The sequence below is a fragment of the Sinohyriopsis cumingii genome, unplaced genomic scaffold (assembly GCF_028554795.1).
Source record: "Sinohyriopsis cumingii isolate HCF-2022 unplaced genomic scaffold, ASM2855479v2 utg002698l, whole genome shotgun sequence".
Classification (NCBI taxonomy): Eukaryota; Metazoa; Mollusca; class Bivalvia; order Unionida; family Unionidae; genus Sinohyriopsis; species Sinohyriopsis cumingii.
Genome location: NW_028316273.1, coordinates 175,623 through 194,845, shown reverse-complemented (window position 1 = coordinate 194,845; position 19,223 = coordinate 175,623). Strand labels below are relative to the sequence as shown.

The window sequence follows — 19,223 nt, the reverse complement described above, 5'->3', positions numbered from 1 at the left end:
GGATGTAAAATTAATTCACGCGTTAAATGCTATTCCTGATAAATCATTCAAAGAAAAATTGGCTTCATGGTTGGTAAAATCGGCTATGAAAGGTAAATTAATGATTGGAAGCGGAGCTTCTCGCGCTGATAATTGAAAACGCTAGCGTTTATAATAACAACATGGAATCCATCTATTATTCTCCGAGAGGATACTGGAAGGGGAAGGCCGCAATTGGTAAACTCGCAAGCGCTGCAAAGGTAACAAAGGCCGTTGCGGCTAATTGGTTATCCAAACAGGCTATATGGCAAATCTATCTACCGACACCTAAACAAATCAACTTTTCGCGCTTTGATGTCAGCGTACCCAATGAAGTTCATCAGGCTGATATACTATTTCTGCCGCATGACAACGGTTACAAATACGCGCTAACCGTAGTTGATGTTGCGAGTCGATACAAACAAGCGGAGCCGTTAAAAACAAAGTCAGCAACTGAAGTAGCCGATGCGTTTGAGCGGATTTACCGAAGGGGTCCTCTGCGCTGGCCAAATCTATTACAAGTTGATCCTGGCAATGAATTTCGCGGAGCTGTTTTATCAACGCTGAAACATCATAGCGTCGCGATACGACGAGGTCATACTGCGCTACATCGTGATCAGGCAATTGTTGAACAATTCAATCGGACTCTTGCTGAACGGTTACTTGGATATCAATACGCGAAAGAATTCATCCAGGAAAAACGATCTCGTGAATGGGTTAAAAGATTACCAGGCGTAATTGCAGCGTTAAATAACGAGATTACCCGAGCAATCAACATGAAGCCCAGCGACGCGATTAAAAAAAAGTATATACCCGGAAGATCAAAAATAGATAGCGTTTCCAAGCCGATTCTCGGCGATGTCACTGTTAGATATCTGTATGAACCAGGAGAGCTTGAAGGCGGTAAAAAAAGAGCTACTGATCCTATTTGGAGTGTTACCACACATAACATATCAACGATAACACGATCAACTGGTAGACCACCGATCTATAGACTGGATTCAACTGCCCCACAGCGCGGATTTACACGCGAGCAACTACAAGTGATACCTGACGATACTCAATTGCCCCCGCGTGGTCTTAACTAGCGCCGTTGCGTCTATTGCACTCAAGACAGGTCAACCTCACATTACCACGGATATGACCGAAACTGTTATCGATCCTGTCCACGGTAAATTGGCGAGCGTCTTTATCCGAATAACGCCAGCGCATTACACAATTGCAACTCGCGCAGTGATTATTCTGTTGTTGTCGTAACGCAATTATTAATTCGGCATCAATATCAAAACGCCGCTGTTTTTTTTATCCTGTTGGCGGTAACCCGAGAGTTTTCTATCAATGACGCTAGCATCAATAATGTCATCGTTGTCACTGGCTTCGTCAATAACAATTCTTCGAAGCTGATTTATCCTCCGTACTCGGGACACTGCAAGATAGACTAGATTTGACCATTCGATTCGATTATCAACCATCCAAACAATTGTATCCGTGATAGTCAATCCCTGCGAGGAATGTATTGTCGTTGCGTATCCTAGCGTCCACGGGGATTTATCAGCACGTAGCGCGTCCTCGACGACGCTGATATCAACGAGCACGATATCATTCAACACAAGAATTTGTTTTTTTGTCCCTGACGCTGTCGGGCCCGGGATTTCAACTTCAATGTTCTGCCGCCGTGTGTCAGCGGGTCTATAACATAACGGCACTGGAGGCGTTGGAAACTTTTCCTTATGCAACGCAAACAACTTCCGCTGAAGTGTGTCTCTGACTATCTTTCTACTCGCTACAATCAAATCGTTTGGTCTCCATGTTTCCCAGAATTCATTTAACGGCGTTTCCGGAATCACCTCGCGGATTATTTCACATTGAACTCTATCCGGCTGTAATCTGATTAATTTTTTAACCTCGCGCAGTTGTTCATCAAGTGCTCGGTAATCAGTATCGGTTTCTTCATAATAGTCCACAAAACCCTTTAACCAATCATGTGGACCCTCGCCGACAAATGGTGGTGGTTGGCCATGATCTCCGCACATTATCACCGTTGTATTCGCGCGCAGCAACCACTCAAGAAACATTTGTAAAGTATCTAACGAAACAGTACATATCTCATCCCAGATGATAACCTCAGGAATAAATTTTTCCCCCATTCGATCAGGAGTCCACTCACCACCGCTGTATCGAAAAAAGCTGTGATAAGTAACGGCGTCAACATTTCGTTGTTTTATCTCTCGCGCTAGTCTATGGGTCGGTGTAAGCACGATTATACTTGCCCGCGTTCGAAATAATTCAATTGTCCGAGTCGTCTTTCCTGACCTGCTACAGCCGCTTAAATAAACTGTTTTATATCTACAAATTGGATCAGAACACGGTGGTGCATTAGACCATTCTGACAATTTATCACCGCGTAAGTAATTATTTTCAACAGTGACATCTGCTGACGGGGAATAATCGCGTCGTATTTCATTTTTAATTCTCCATATACCCCAACTCTCGTCCGGACTAGTAAACTCGGCTATGTTTCCCTTATACTTTACGTCTATGTAAAATGAATCAATCGCAACTCTAACCGCGGTGTCGGGAAATCTATTTATCATCGAGAATAAATTGATAGCGGCGTAACCCAGCATAGACGCCCTCAAATGTGGATATGCCGGGCTGTCTCCATCGCTGTAGGTAACAACTGTACCCAACCTTGTTCCATTGGACAAGAAAGCTGTTTTGCAGTTCACGTATCTATTTTTTGCCACTGCGTCCTTGATTACGAAATCATATTCTGCGTCATCTATAATCAGCCGTGAGCAATATCGTTTGTAGTCGCAGTTTTTTCCACCTTGTGTGAACTTACCAATTATTCTTCTACCGAGATCTTTTGCCTCGCGGTTTCGTTGGTTGAATATCCTTTTGGACCATTCGATGATATATTCCTCGTCGGCATCAATGTGTTTTCTGGATTCGTCAATTATGCTATCTAGACGCTCTGGTTCTGGTAACCAGACTTCAGTCTGCGCCCGATATGATATTATTGCGTCGCTGACAATCAACGATACAAGCATGCTACAATCAATCATATACCGTAGCAGCGCTATTGGCAGCCACTTCTTTTCAGCCATGTGTCTACCGATCCAAATATAACAACAGCGATGAAGTCCTGCCGCGAATTCAAATGATACTATGCGAGCGAATCCGGTTAAATCAAAATCAGGCAGTGGTCCATTAATAGCAACACGAGTCATTTCATGTCTGGGGTGTCCAAAGCGTTTAAAGTACTCAGCGGCGGATCCATACCCGAGAAAACTCGCTGGATAACAGGCAACCATATCAACGGAAATCATAGCGTCGCGGTTGTATTCAGTGTTCCATAGTCCACCGTGATAGTATTCCAAACAACTGGATTGTACATCCGGTAGAAATTCCTTGCGCGTTGGTCTCCACGCATTTTTCCTTGCTGCAACATGAGCCGCAACCGATGGAATCGTAAAACAATTTGTTAGCAGTTGATCATCATGCTCTTCAAATTCCATGGCGGTTTTTTCATCTTGTTGTGAAACCCTTCAGTGCGATATAATTCACCGTTTGGTCTTACAAACTGATCAAAGGTATCCGCATCGTTTTCAGCGCTGCGAAGTAACCACACTGATACAGGGTCGTTTTTACACAAGCAGGCAATAGCATCAAATAGTTTCGTCTCCGCGAGAAAACCATCCTCTCCCAGGAATTCCCCCGGGATATACTTTACTGTTCTATCCCGTGGAAATATTGTGACCGCGGGCGTCCACGCGTGTTCGTTATGATCAATAATTTTGATTGGGGCTCCCTTTGATTTATACTTTGATTCGTATAATACTTCACCGGTTATTGTTGTAACGGTTATTGGAAATCTCAACGACGTTTCTAATTTCGCTATGTCGCTGATGGTTGCTCCTCGCTCGCGCACTGTCTCCTCCCATTGGTTTATTTTGCTACGTCGTAAATCGGTCAGTTTATTTCCTCGACACGCATTTGTAAAATGCTCTATTACTCGTTCTGCTACACAATTTATCCCCGTTGACTGTTTCATCGGCGCTAGTTTTCCGATATCAGGTTTCTTATTTAACGGGTATATTCCATAGACAACTGCTGTTTCAGGATACGCTCGTTCATAGTATGGTTTGTGAATTCCGGTTAACAGCCCTGGCTTGGAGTCGCGGCTAACAATGACTGTTTTCTTGTCGCTGAGAACCGGTTCAAATTTATCACGTATGATCCAATTACCTGATTCCACCCGGACAATGAATTTTACTCTGAAAAAATACTTTTTACCGTCAAGGTGTGATATTATCGTTGCCGCGCGTTTGTCGTTCATGGTAGCATCAACAACACCATCAATTCGAAATGTTGACCAACTATGAGATGCACCATCACGCTTGAATTCATTGATACAATCGCGTATTTTATTCAACAGGGTTCTATCGTTTATTAACGCTTTTGGTGCGTCCTTGAGGGCTCTATCGAGATTGAACTTAATATTTTTCCAGGGCTTAATTGCTGCTAATCTCTCGAACTCCTCCATATAATTAAAACAAGTATTTAAATGAAAGAATATAGTATAATGAATCACTGCAAATGGTTGATGATTGGGTCGACAACCCCGTGCAATAAATCATGTAGAGGTGAATTCTGCGGGTATCATTTACAAAGCGTTCGTAACGGTTCTCTTGGCCCCCTACCGTGCTTGGTTTGCCACGTTGGTGTAAGAGGAAAATCACAGTTGTGTATCAATTGTGGCGGAAAGCGATACAGAGAGTTAAAACGTTATTACGACAAGCGAATAAAAAACGCCGTCATTGACCCCACCGCTGACTCCGTCAAGGACAAAATCATTAAAACTCCTCAGGACTACATTGCAAGGTTTATAATTAAACCAAATAATGAATTAGACAAGTAGTATTATTATACAAATGAACCAAGAATTTCAGCCGCATCCTGTGCTCGTTAATTACGAGGCATCTCGCGACGGCGTTGTTAGAAATTGTAGACTAAAAAAACCAGTTGGATGGAAAGATAATCACGGGTATTTGGTGTTTTGTGCCGAGGGAAAAATTTATCTTGTTCACAGGGTGGTATATGAAACGTTTAAGGGGCCAATCGAGGACGGTCTCGTTATTGATCACATTGATTCTGATTGTCTAAATAATTCTCTTATAAACCTGCAAGCTATCTCTCAGAGTGAAAATAGTAAAAAAGGCCAAACTGGTAAATGCTCAAAGCAAGCAAGGGGTGTCAAATCGTTTGATACATCAACGCACGAAGAAAAAATATTTCGGTCAATGAATGAGGCAGGAAAATATTTCGACATTTGTAGGGCCTCAGTACGATTTGTTGCAGAACGAGTATATCAAACAGCTTTATCAGGTAAAAATGGACACAGAATTCGATTTTCGTATATAAATAAATCCTTGTCACCGTGACGAAGTCGCCATGACGAAATACTTCATACTAGATAACACACCTCGGGATTGATACGCAGGGTTCATTTTGTAAAATAATTTTTTTTTTATTTAGAGATAAGATGTTTTATAAGAATATGAATATCGAAGACATCAATAATGTATTAACCGAGATTTTAAAATTAAAAAATCAAGGAATTGTATTATCTGATAAGCTTGATAACCAAAAAATATTGTCCGATTATGAAATTATTAACGAGCAATCAAAGAAAGGTCGATATACCTTGCCACGCGAGTATTCTTTTATAAAGCGATTACAATATACGATCAATGAAAACCTGTATGGCAATGACGTAAATGCATTTATTGGACTATTTACTGCCGTTGAGACAGACGAAAAAAACTCGGACAGGCTTTTGAACGACGGCGGGAGATTTCTAGTAAGATCAAAAACATTAGAAGGATTATAGACGAAAACTCCGTGGAGCCTGGCATGTAGCGTACGGACGTTGTATACATTTCCCCCCCCCCCCCCCCCGATAGGTCGTGGTAACGGCTGCCACAGGGAAATTAGAAACTACGGAGCAATTTATAATAAATGGTAGGCGAATCACTTACTACTCGGCTGGCCAGAGAGCGGCTAGCGGCGCTTAAAAAGTTCATACCGTTACGAGACAGGGTCCGAAAACAACTTCAAACGCGGCAACAACTACAAACTGATTTTGCTGTTGGAAGTGAACAACTCTTTGCTCCGATAACGAGTGCAACTGTGCCCGTTATCGGTGCGCTTGAAAAGATAGCGGCTCAGACCGAACAATCAAAAAGGTCTTTAGAAACACTTCCTGCGAAAATAGTGGTTGCTACAACACGACCGCCACCACTCGCTATAACGGACCCACAAGAACCCTATGTTACAATGGCCGATGAAGAAGAACTAGGCGCCACCGCAAGAAAACCAGAAGAAGAAATACCGGAAGAAATACCGGAAAAAATAGAGAAAGAGGGGAATATACCCCGTAAAGTACTTACAAAGTCCGCAATAGACACAATTAGAAATCTCGGCTACGAAGGATTAGTTAATTTTACTGTTACAAATTTTGCTAAGGGCGCACGAGATGAGCATATCAATAGCGGCTACGAGAAAAATATAAGGTCGTTAAAGGACTGGACAAGAATAGTGTATTTGGCAAGTAAACATAAAAATGTATTACCACCGCGTGATAATAATTATATAATATTCCACAATAAAGTAAAAAATGAAGGACCAAAGCACGGAAAAGGATACTCTTCTGGTTTCAACGCTAGCGTTACTTGTCCTGGTAGTGTTCTCAGTGATATATCACGGCTAGAAGTACTAATCGGAGGAAAACGAGCCGGGAATAACTCTCCGGAAATAATCAATGAGGCCGCTGATATTTGCAGGCGGTTATTTGCCGGTGGTATCATGGACATTAATGTATATCGAACGCTCATAGACGAACTCGCGGACCACGGTCATTACAGCGATTGATCAATCACTAATTGGAAAACACTGGTGTTTTTATAATAAAGATGATTATACACTACAACCATGATAAACCAGTCAGCGTCTACGTGGTAAACTCACGATTGCCTGTATACCGCGCGTGGTACGGAGACGGTCTCGGTAGCACCATTGCGGGGTTATTTACAAGAATGGCTCCAAAAGTGGCGCCGTTAGCCAAACAATTAGGAATGAAGGCTATTGATGTTATTCGTGATAGGGGTATTAGTGCTATTGGAGATGTTGCCGGAAGGGCGTTTTCTGCAGCACGAGATAAACTAATGTCGTTGGTGAGAAAAAGAAAACAGAAACCACCGGTGATGCCATCAACGACAGTGATGCCTGCAAATGTCAGTAAAGTAATAAATAACGCCGTGGAAGAAAAACTAGAGTCGTTGGCGGCTCTGGCAAAGCCATCCACCGATGCAACAACCAACGCGCTCATGAACGCGATAGCGGGAAGTGGCTTAAAGAATTTACGACGAAAACGACGTTGATGAATTGCAATTGAAAACATCAACATGATAAATAATAAAATGTTTGCGCGAACCGCTGATCCCGCGTTTGATATGGACGCCCCAGTGCGCAGGGATGATTCTGTCCGTGATTATCAATTTTATTCCTATCAACCACCACAAGCCGACCTACGATCGCGAATTGAACTTCAAGTCCAAGATACCAGTAAATACTTTTTGCCGTGTGAAGCGTTTATCGAAATTGAGAGAGAACTTGTAACAAATGTTGCCGATAATGCACGATACGCAAATGACGGTCGTGTTCGAGTTGGCTTCGTCAACAACGGTATCATGGCGTTATTTGAGAGTGCCAGATATCTTATTGACGGGCGAGAAATTGAATCAATAGAACGCGAGGTTGATGTTGCAACGACGATAATTGGGCTAGCGAGATACTCAGATGATTATACAAGATCGGCGGGCCCATCTATGATGTTCGCAAAGGATACCACTAATAACGCTGATCATATTCAGTACATTAACGTGCTGACACCACAAGATACTTCAGTTGCTAATCAAGCTGAAGCAGCCAACCCAGACCGCAGGACAAGACCAGGCGCTGATTTCACTGTTATAAAAAGTACTAACGATAATTTTAATCTAGGGTTTGCAACACGATTAGGGATGTTGCAAGGACAACGCCGACAGTTTTCATGCGCGATTCCACTCCATCACATATTCGGATTTTGTAGAAATGTCAGAAAAGTTATCTATGGGGCTAAGCATACAATTGCGCTATCGCGAAGGGGCGATGATAACAATGCAATATGGCGTGCTGCTGGTGTCGCTGCCGGTAAAGTCATTTTAACTAAAATAGCATTGTGGATGCCGGTGTTAACTCCATCAGTTACCACGGAAGCACGATTGTTAGCATTTATGGAACGGGGGGGGGGGGAAATCGTTGTTGAGTTGGCTAGCGGTAACAACTGATGTCAAAGAGGATAATGTCGCTGATACATTTACATGGCACCTGGCATCAAAACAAGGCGTTTCAGCCCCGCGTCATATATTTGTTGCGTTACAGGATATAAGACGATTGAATAATCAAGAACACATCATATGATATTTGATCGATTAGGAGTCAGGGAGGTTTCGCTGAGAATAAACGGACAACAGGAACCATCCGAGGATATACAGCTTAATTACGACAACAACCATATTGCTCGCGTGTACCATCGGATGCTGTCATATATGGGTCGTGATCAAAACGTTGACACCGGTTTGCAAATATCACAACTTGATTTTAAAAACCTGTATCCGATTTATTACTTTTCGCTGGAACATCTTGATTTAACGAGACAGTCCGTCGTTGATATACACTTCCGAGCTCGTATAGCCCCGGGTGGTGTTGATTATAGAGCGGTTGCTGTCATTCTCAGCGATAAATCAATGCTGTTGGAAGGTGTTGGTGGACGAATGAGAATCGTTGATGCACCAGTGGAAAACATGTAATTGAAAACATAAACGCGTTTACAATAAAAATGTCGTATAGTGTTGTCGGTGTAGAGTTGACCGATGGTCAAGTCAAGAAATTACGATCAAAGTCGGCTAAACAATGTGGAACCACAATAACGTTAAAGCCGTCACAGATGGCAGGTGGTAATCATAAGATATCGTTGACGGCGCGTCAAATAAAACATTTCAATGATGCGATGAAGAATAAAAAGGGTGTTCAAATAGATTTTTCGGCCGCAGCGATTAAAAACATGGAAAAGACCGGTGGGATATTTCCGCTGTTAGCTGCGATTCCAGCGTTGATTGCCGCGGCGGCCCCAGCAGTGGCGAAGGCGGCGGCGTTAGGAGCCGTTGGTACCGCGGCGGGAATGGCATTGAAGAAGGCAACCGGGAAAGGCTATAAAAAAAAGAAACGAGGACGACCCGTAGCCGGAAAGGGTCTAAGACTACCGGGAACCCCGTATTCATGGTACTCGGGGAAGGGTCTAAGACTACCGGGAACCGTTTATTAACGCAAGAGTCAATGACTCCTATGTCTAATTTTGATTTAATAGATGCCGCAAACGAGTTAGCGATAAAAAACTTCAGAGGTGTTTTTATGAGGGATCAATTACCGACAAAACCAAGGAATATTGAAACCGGTATAATTAACCTCGATAAATCCTCCGGAGCGGGAACTCATTGGGTTGCATACGCAATTGATCCGCGTGCGATCGTCTATTTTGATTCATACGGGTTAGCCCCGCCAAACGAGTTCATGCGGTATATCCGGGCGTGTTCAGCCCCGGTTTTTTATTCCACGCTGCCAACACAACAATTAAGTGACCCACCGATATGCGGCCGTGAGGTATTGAACGTACTCGCGGCGATTTCATCATCGCGGAAACCACCTCATATGGTTGTAAACGAATACACTAGTGGGGTCGTAGAGGCCCGGCGGGTTAATTAAAAACACTGTGTTTTTTTACAATAATAATGATTGATATCTGGGGACGACCGGTTTCGGCGCTGAAAGAATCCACGGAAACGCTCGCCACCGATGACATAAAAAACTAATTGAGGATGAAATCGCTGATACGTTAAATCTAACCAGTGTTGACCCGGGCGAAATAGTTGTATTTCAAGACCGTCAGGGTAAATTAAAATCCAGTAATGTGTCGCTGGATGACGTTTTAATACGACAACGTAATGCCGCCGAGAACACTATCGCGCTATATACCGGCGACGGACGACTTAAATCAGGTGAATCCATCTTGACGATAAATGGAAAAATAAATACACTAGACGACAATTATATAACCATGTCGAATTCGTTAAAAAATTTATATGATAAATTTAACGCGCAAGCAAATCAGTTCGAGGGGATACAAAAGTCTGTCACCGGTATACAACTCACTACTGCTAGTTTTTTTGGGACCCCGACGGTAACTGAACCAAATCTTGAAAGGATAAAAAGTACTATTTCGGAGTTTACAACGCTGTCGGGCCAATTTTACACGTTACGAAAAAATTTTAACAGGGTTGATGACAACTTTGATAAATTCTTTGGTAAAACAAATACCAAGCTGGATGAAATTACAACAACTATAAATGATATCACTGCGTATGGACAGGAAATAAGAACAATCAAAACTGATGTTGCAACGAACAAAAGGAGTGTAGACGTGCATGAACGGGAAATAGAAATAATCGGCGCTAATGTTGCAACGATCATAAATAATGTAGACTCGAATGGACGGAGAATAGAAACAATCAAAACTGATGTTGCAGCGATCATAAATAATGTAGACGCGCATACACAGGAAATAGGAACAATCAAAACTGATATTGAAGCGAACAAAAAAAATGTAGACGCGTATTGGCGGGGAATAGGAATAATCAAAACTGATGTTGCAGCGAACAAAAAGGGTATAGACGTACATACATATGAAATAGGAACAATCAAACTTGATGTTGCAGCGAACAAAAAAAGTATGACCGAAAATACACAGGAAATAGAAACAATCAAAACTGATATTGAAACGATCAAAAGGGGTTTATACGTGCATACACGGGAAATAGAAACAATCAGAGTTGATGTTACAGATATCAAAGACAGAATACCGGAAATGACAAAAATAAAAATCCCTCACGAGAACACCATCAACACAGTATACACGATTCGGCATGGATCATTCACTTGGACTCCTACACAGAATATAGTAAATATTACCGCAACTGTTAAGGGCATTTATCGATTGACACTGGTTTCAATGATGCAGTTTAATATATTATCGTCGAGTTCATCCGGGTTTAACAATACAATATCAACAATTATAGACAAGGACGCAACTGAATCGTTTACAATTTATGCCGTTGATAGAAATTTAACCAGGGCAAACATTACATGGTATGTGGAATTTGTAGCGGATCTAAGTAATTAAAAACACTAGCTCTTTTAAAATAAAAATGACCACCAAGATAATTGAATCAGAGGTATCACCGACGTCACATCAATATCGATTCAATACCGTAAAAGAATTCTCCGCGAATTGAAAACGCTTTCCGAACAATACCGTGTAAAAATAAAAAAATACCGTCGAAAAATAACCACCATCGACGCGGTCGTGTACTCGGTGTCAGGTATAGTAGCCGGTACCGGTGTTATTTTATCCACGGTGACCATGATGGCCCCGATCGCTGTTCCAATCGCTATCTCCGCGGCGACAACAATTGCTGGAGTCGCCAACGCAATCACTAGAAAGATATCATCGTGTTCTCAGAAAAAACTCAACGAGTATACAGTAAAACATCAAATAGTATCCGACGCGTACTCGAAATTATCCGGGTTGATCTCGTTGGCGATAGATAATTCGTTTATATCCGATGTTGAATTCTCCACGATGGTCCATTTGTATGACTCCGCGATGTCAAAAATCGAGGATTTTCAACTGGAAGCTGGAAACCACGTCGCTGAAACCACTTCAATGGGCTTAAAACATTCTCCTGAAAACAAGCAGGTTGTTAATATTCGGTGTTGAAATTAAACACTAGAAACGACGAATAATAATAATGTCGCTGAACCCCGAAGGGTTTCAATTACTTCAACGGATCGCGGAGAACACCACTCCGGTACAAACAAGTATGATATCGATAACATCAACGAAGCCAGAATTCAGTGTAAACTTCCCTTCTCCGATTCCAGTGAAGGAAATAGCGCTGGCAAAATTGCGAGTATATCACAGTTGGCCTAATATCCGAGCGGATGCATTTAACGGACAACAACCTAATAACTCGCTGGTTTTTGCATGGACAAATAAACCCAATGGGACCCCAGACTGGAAGGAGGTTACAATACCAACTGGGTCATACCAAATAGAACAAATCAATAAAGAATTTCAACGCAGGATAAAATCGATCACAGGAAAAGAATCAAAAATCGATATTACGGTTCATGAACCGACGTTATCGTCGACGATTGAAATAAGCACACCGGGGTATATGGTTGATATTTATAACAGTTCAATAAGAACCATACTAGGTTGGCCCAAGAATCCACCTCATGAAAGTCCGCGGAAATTTTACACGAATGCGCAATCGTATCATGAAATTATTCCCCGGTATCGAAATGATTTGTCTATTATGAAAAACACGTCACCATACGGCCGGTTTATGTTTCAAAACAGGAATACCATTGAATGGTATTTTCCGTATAGGAAAAATCCTGAATCGTCCGTCATATTAACAGTTAATTTAAATGATCTCGATAATGCTTTTATCGAGATTAATCGTAATTACCAATTGCAACTAGAACAACTACGGAAAACAAAAGCACAAAAACACGTTGAGGTGTTAAATCAACTTATATCAGACATGGAATATATCAATAAACGAATCGTTAAAATAATATCCGATAGCATCGATGATAATAAACAAAAATTCCTAACCGAGTATAATATCACAGAAGCCGATTTACCCGATTTCAAGTTTCCAGGATACAACGCGCCAGAACTAAGAAAGTCTCTTAATGATTTTTTCGGTCCATCAACTATCCTCAAACACGATAACGGAGATGGTGGTAGGCATATTGCTCCATACAACGTAAATATCGCATCGGTGATAGCAATCAATCTAGTGTGTGATGTTATCGAAGGGAGTTACCAGGTAGATACCAAGCAATCAAATCAAGCTCAACAGGGGTATATCCTTTATTCATTTTCACCAACAGCCCCTCCCGGATTCTTAATCGTTGAGAGCCCGATTAATCCGGTCTATATGCGATGCCATAATCGGTTTTTAACGAGAATTAATTTTAGACTTACCGATCAGTCAAATAACCTAATTGATCTACAAGAGGAGGAGTTAGTAATCACTCTGTTTGTAAGATCATTGTAAATAACTTCTTAGCAGCGGGGGGGGGGGGTGCGATGACATCGATGCGGTCGTCGCGCTTTTTTACCGGACGCTGACGACGCTGGGATCGGCGCGCAGAAAGTATTAATTAAACCAAATGACGATTGGTCGACCCCCCCGACGACGACGTCGTTTTTTTTTTACCGGGCGCTGACGACACCGGATCCGCTGAGTGCAGAAGGTATTAATTAAGCCACATGACGATTTGACAAAATGTCCGATTCGCCCCCCCCCCCCCTGCTGCTGAGAGAGATTTTTTAAATACAGAAATCGATATTGGCATCTTTGAAAGGAAAACAACCGTTCTCATCAGAATCGAATATAAGTGACGAAAACATCACTAAATGTTTGAAACGTTTCTTGTGTACAGTGTGTATAAACACCAAAAAATGTAATAGTTGTTGACATGAGTTTATGTTTGGTAATGTAACATGGTACAAGATATATAATATTTTGGGGTGGAATACGTCACAACATGGACTTCTGCGACTTTTCATCATTGGTAGTTATAAGAAAACTAATGTGCACCCGAGTGAGAATGAACCAGGGATGTGCGCGTTGCATCAAACATAGCATAACTTGCACACAACTCTCCATATCTCCTTGCCATGTGATATGAATCGAGTGTTCCATTCCTGCTTACAGCTAATTATAACACTCTAGTCTATACTTTTAAAACAATATTGTCATTCAAGCATGAGAATGATACCCGTTAACTGGCATCACTTTCATGATGGATTATAAACGAATGTCGGTACATGTTAAAAGAAAAGGACATTAGATAATTAATCACGAGGATTGAGAATTTTATACCTAACTTTAACAAAATGTCAAGAAAAGAGAAAGCCAATAGACAGCACTGGCGAAAAGGTCTCAAAATGGACACAAAACAACAGAAACATAATTTAAAGATTTATTTTTGTGTTTGATTTAGTGCAACTTACCAGGGAAGTATTTATATAAATCCAACTTCTTCAGCAACGCAATGAATTCTTCATCTTGTGCGGCATCTGAAGAAACCATTACACTTTCTTGAGGTATAGAATCTCCACTGCCACTCGGATTCAGAATCGTGTTTGCCTTTTCCATTTTAAATTGGGAAATATGCGCCAGATATATTTGCTTACCGTGTCAATATTTCATTCTAGCGGCCAGATCTATAAGTTTCAAGAATGTACGGAGGAGCCAGTGGTGACAAATTTAGATAACACTCCTTGATGTACGAAGGAGTCAGTGGTGACAAATTTAGATAACACCTCTTGATCGATTTTATGTGTTACAGCTAATTAAGATAGTGTACTTTCTTGAAAAATAGGGATGCTGACGTAACTTAGATGAGCATCCATGTATTCGTTTTGCATGTTAAACTGTGAAATTTGAATCAGATGCAGGTGTTTACTGTGTCAATTGTTCTTTCCAGTAGGTAGTTCTTCTACATTTTCCAGAAATCATGTCTGAAAATGTGTTGGAAACAGAAATAATACCACGCAGCTCAAACTTCCGGTCTTGAAGTACTAATCTGGAAAACAAATTACGGTTTAATAGGTTTGACTATTAGGTATTATTGTGTGGCATGTTAAAAATACAAGCAGCTTAGAATACTCTTACGAGCTGGACATATCATGACATTAGTAATGAAAAGACAACGACGACGTTTTGAAAGCTGATTTTACAAAATGTATCACACTATTACTATTAAATATATTAACACATTCATTTGCTTGGATTAAACAAAAATATACACGTATTGATATGTAAACATTAACAACCTATATTATATGAACTTATATTGCCATTTGAAGGAAGCTTTTGATTTGATGCATGTCTCTCTTTTGCCGAACACTGGGCAAAGAGTTGATGAAAATGCAGAATGAATGAAGGTAATGAAATGCTATATTCATGCCCCATACCTGTATCCAGTATATCCCATACTTGTGTCTTTTTGCTAGTTACCCAAACGAAAGGTACGAATTTGCCTTCATTGATCCTATTTCCAATTTCCTTAAATTCACATATCATGGGTCTTCATTTCTCTTGTCCAGAATGGCACTTTGCTGCGTCATGGAGATTAAGTACCGCCCATCTGTTTGGCAATTTGACAAGTAAATTCCAACCGGTGCAAGGAAACGTTACCACTTACCTAGAACTGTTCTGACACGTGCTAAGCTCACCGATGTTACATACCAAGAAATAGCCTAAAAATTCCACCGTGGATGAATCGACAGAAAGATACATTTTTTTTTAAATACCGGAGTAAAAAGCCACGCCATATTGAATCATTTAGTACTTCTAATATTATATGTAATTTTCTTGTCATGCCCGTGACTTTTAGCCAGAGAAACGCATGTCTCAGGGACTACGGTATGAAAGATGTCATCATTTTACCTTAGTTTAGTATTATGGATTACTTTTACCGTAACCAATGTCAACATTACGTTATCAGTATGTAATGGCGTCTACCTGTACAGTCATTCCTGACCTTCTTTTCTATAATACATGTCCTAGTCAACCTTAGCTTGGTAACGTGTCAGTTCAACTTATTGTTTACCTTACAGGACGTTGAAGGAACGCGTGGTTGTATAGCATAGCTTTCAATGTCTTACTCTCAAAATATTTTCCCGATTTCCGGGTTCAGGTCCAATTAGGTTCTGCCCGGTGTATAAAATTTAAAATAAGAAAAACATCTCTAGCTGTTAGCTATAGCAAGTCCCCACGCTTCCCCTCGAATATGCATCCCAACCCCATTTCCTACACTTGTGATCTCACCTCAACCTCCAACACAGTGCTTCAGGGATCATAATGAAAAATTCATAGCATCTACGACGCCGTTTCCGGCTATGACTAATATACAAGATGGTAGGTTGGACAGTTTTCAAGATGTTGTAATTGAAACTTTCTTACATTCGATTATTAATTTCCCCCACCCATGGACAAAACGTAGCTGCAGCTTATATTGTCACCTCTCTCACAGATGATCACCGATGGGCAACAGAGCTACATGTTTCTTAAACTTCCACCCAGCAGTTTAAAACCAGATATTGTAGCAGACAGACGGACCGACTAATGGACAAACAGACGGAATGAGAAACGGACGGACAGGTGAAAGGTAGCACATATTCTTCAAGCTTTAAAAAAGCGGAAGGATAAATTTAAGAAAGTACAACAATATGCATGGGTGTCATGACTATATTTCACTACTCGAATATGTATATATTTAAAGACAGAAAAGATGTTGAATACTGTCCATTAATTTGATCATAGGAAGGCGAATCTACAGTTCTGAATCGGCACAATGCCACCATGCATAGCGCTTTATCTTTCATTGCTTGTATGTGTAGTTAAATTGAACACTTTATAAACCAATATGATTTTAAAAGGCTTCAGGTGTTCCTCACGTATGCCTATCATATTTTTCTTTTCTACAAAACTGTGTGCGTGTGTATATATATATATATATATATATATATATATATATATATATATATATATATACAGACATATAGATATAATACAGACAGATATACGGATAGACAGTTAAATGGAGACGTATATTTACAGTTCGATCGATCGCTGGATAGATAACAAATAGATATATGCACGTTCCACTTGTGATTATGTCATGCTAAGGTTGAGATTTTATTAATACAGTCTATCTTGGATATAAATTTGTGTCAATTGCTTTATAAACAATCATGGTTTTTCGAGTGTTGTGGTGTGCCACCTGGTATTGCTTGTTAGATAAACGATAGACATTATATAATTTTCTGTCCCATATAATAAACATTTTTACATTTATACGATGACTATTTTCTTCGTAGCTCATTATTATGAGAAGCGATGTTCGTGCCACCAAATGTCACTTTCATCTTCCCTCTCAGCTTGTTTAGTTTCTCGAAAACCGTTATATTCTATCACTTAAAAGGAGGACTCTTATACTGCAGTTTTGAAAATGAGTAGTTAGTAAACATGCACTTGGTTCATTTACTTTCGTTCTTCGGTAGCTGTAATAGAGAGCAGATTTAGGTCATATAAGATACACAATACTAAATGTATGGGAAAATGGGAACCAGTCTGGAAATGGATAACGATAAAATAGAATAAACATGGGTTTGGCTGGCCGCGATTGGTTGATAATGAAAGTCAGATTTTGGAGAGAAAAAAATATGTTGAGAGCTGATCCTAGTTCTAACTGAAAAAATAGAGACATCATTTTATTGATGGAATTTCAGTTCCTTTACAGTCTTGAGATTGGAACAACCATTTCTGAAATTATCACCCGACTGCGGAATTGAAAGCAAATTTTTTAAACACATGTAGGTCCAGAAAATGCCGTGTGATGTGGATTCATCTAAAAGCTGTCATCAGGAATGCATCTATACTGATAAATATAAGTTTGATCACGAGCACTCAGAAATTTAAAGTTACTGATTTTTTAATATCATGGTGTTTGCATAGGTTTACTATGGGAACTGAATTAATACCGTGAGTCACAGAGAGCTAGTTTAGGTTGGGCAAACTTCGTGTGGCAGGTATATTGGGAGAGTAAGAGTACATTTTCCACATCTGCTTGTAGCAACCGTTATCTAATTATGCATGAGATATGTACACCTGCATATACAACCTGGGCCCATTGCTAGCTTATTTAATCTAAGTCACAAACAACCAACAGGAACGAACCACATTCCCAGAATACTTTGTGGTCAACAATTACAATTTAAGAACTACGTATAACAATCTCCTGGCATTCATAAAAAGAACAGGAAAAGAGACAAAATATAATATAAATACAATAGTGGAATCTTGGCTCTCCAATACGGGATAGGAAATAAACTGTTAATCACTGAATCTGATGATGGACAATACCATTCCAACCAGGGGGAATGGTTCGAGGAGATCGGGGCCAATCCCGGCTCACACTAATAAAAGAAATTCACTCCGAAATAAAGACTGCATATCCAGCTCTGAACGAAATTACATTAGGTACAAGAACCCCTGCCTTCTCCCCCCTCCTTCAAAAAATTACGCAGTTGTAAATAACTACCTGTAAGTAAATATTTAGAAACGAAAGAAAATTCAATTCAGTACATTAAAGTTAGAACGCAAAGGCCAGGGGAAAGAATGAGACATCTACCTGTTTTTCTATACAAGACATTTGGTTCGCTATAACAAAGAGTCGACCTAGAGTCAGCGAACTTGAAAGATTGCGTGTTGATATCACATAAAAAACTGACAATTAACTTAGGAATAAAGTACTAGGGTAAACATGCAATTAACCCATAAAGACCAAAGAACTGTTAGGCTCAAGAAATGTTGTTCAGCAGAGACAACATAGTATCAATGAACAAGACTACATTTAAACAAAAAGAAAATGATAATATGGGAAAGTCAAATTTTTACCGCTAAAACGTTTATTGTTTTTGATAGATTAAATAAACAAAGGCGAAGGTAACGTTTAGGTTCTTAGTCAATAATTAATAACAAAAATAGAGAAAGACACGTGAAGAGTTGAGAAGTATTGTCTGCTCTAGACAAAACAAACAAGCACTCTGAAACGACAAGTGAAACTAGAAAGAAAACGAAAGCATAACCAACGAAGGGCCAGACACGAAAGGAGCAGGAAGAAAGCAATCAGAAACAAACAGAAATACGACAAAAACAAAAGAAGTAAAATACAGAACAAAGGGAAAAAAAGAAGATGGGGAATACGAACAGATAGAAGAGACGGCGCAGAGAATAACACCCGAGTGACAGAAAGCCACCTACATTAGCGGAAAAGAAGACGAAGAGTGGGACGAAAGGACCACATAGAGAACAAAATAGAAGACGCCGCTGGGAAGAGGCAGAGTTAATAACACCAGGAAAAAAGAACATATACTCCTTCTTAGGATGATCACA

The 19,223-nt window shown here is 40.3% G+C and overlaps 1 pseudogene across 1 annotated transcript in view; it reads right to left on the bottom strand.

Annotated features, from left to right (window-relative positions):
• The window catches only part of LOC149770110 (interferon-induced very large GTPase 1-like), a 41,587-nt pseudogene extending 26,213 nt beyond the window's left edge, over positions 1 to 15,374 (bottom strand). The window contains exons 1-2 of the transcript XR_016418948.1: positions 15,239 to 15,374; positions 14,273 to 14,847 (exon numbers count right to left, since the gene is read on the bottom strand). The product of XR_016418948.1 is annotated as an interferon-induced very large GTPase 1-like (transcript). The remainder of the gene's footprint in view (positions 1 to 14,272; positions 14,848 to 15,238) is intronic.
• Between the last annotated feature and the right edge of the window lie 3,849 nt (positions 15,375 to 19,223).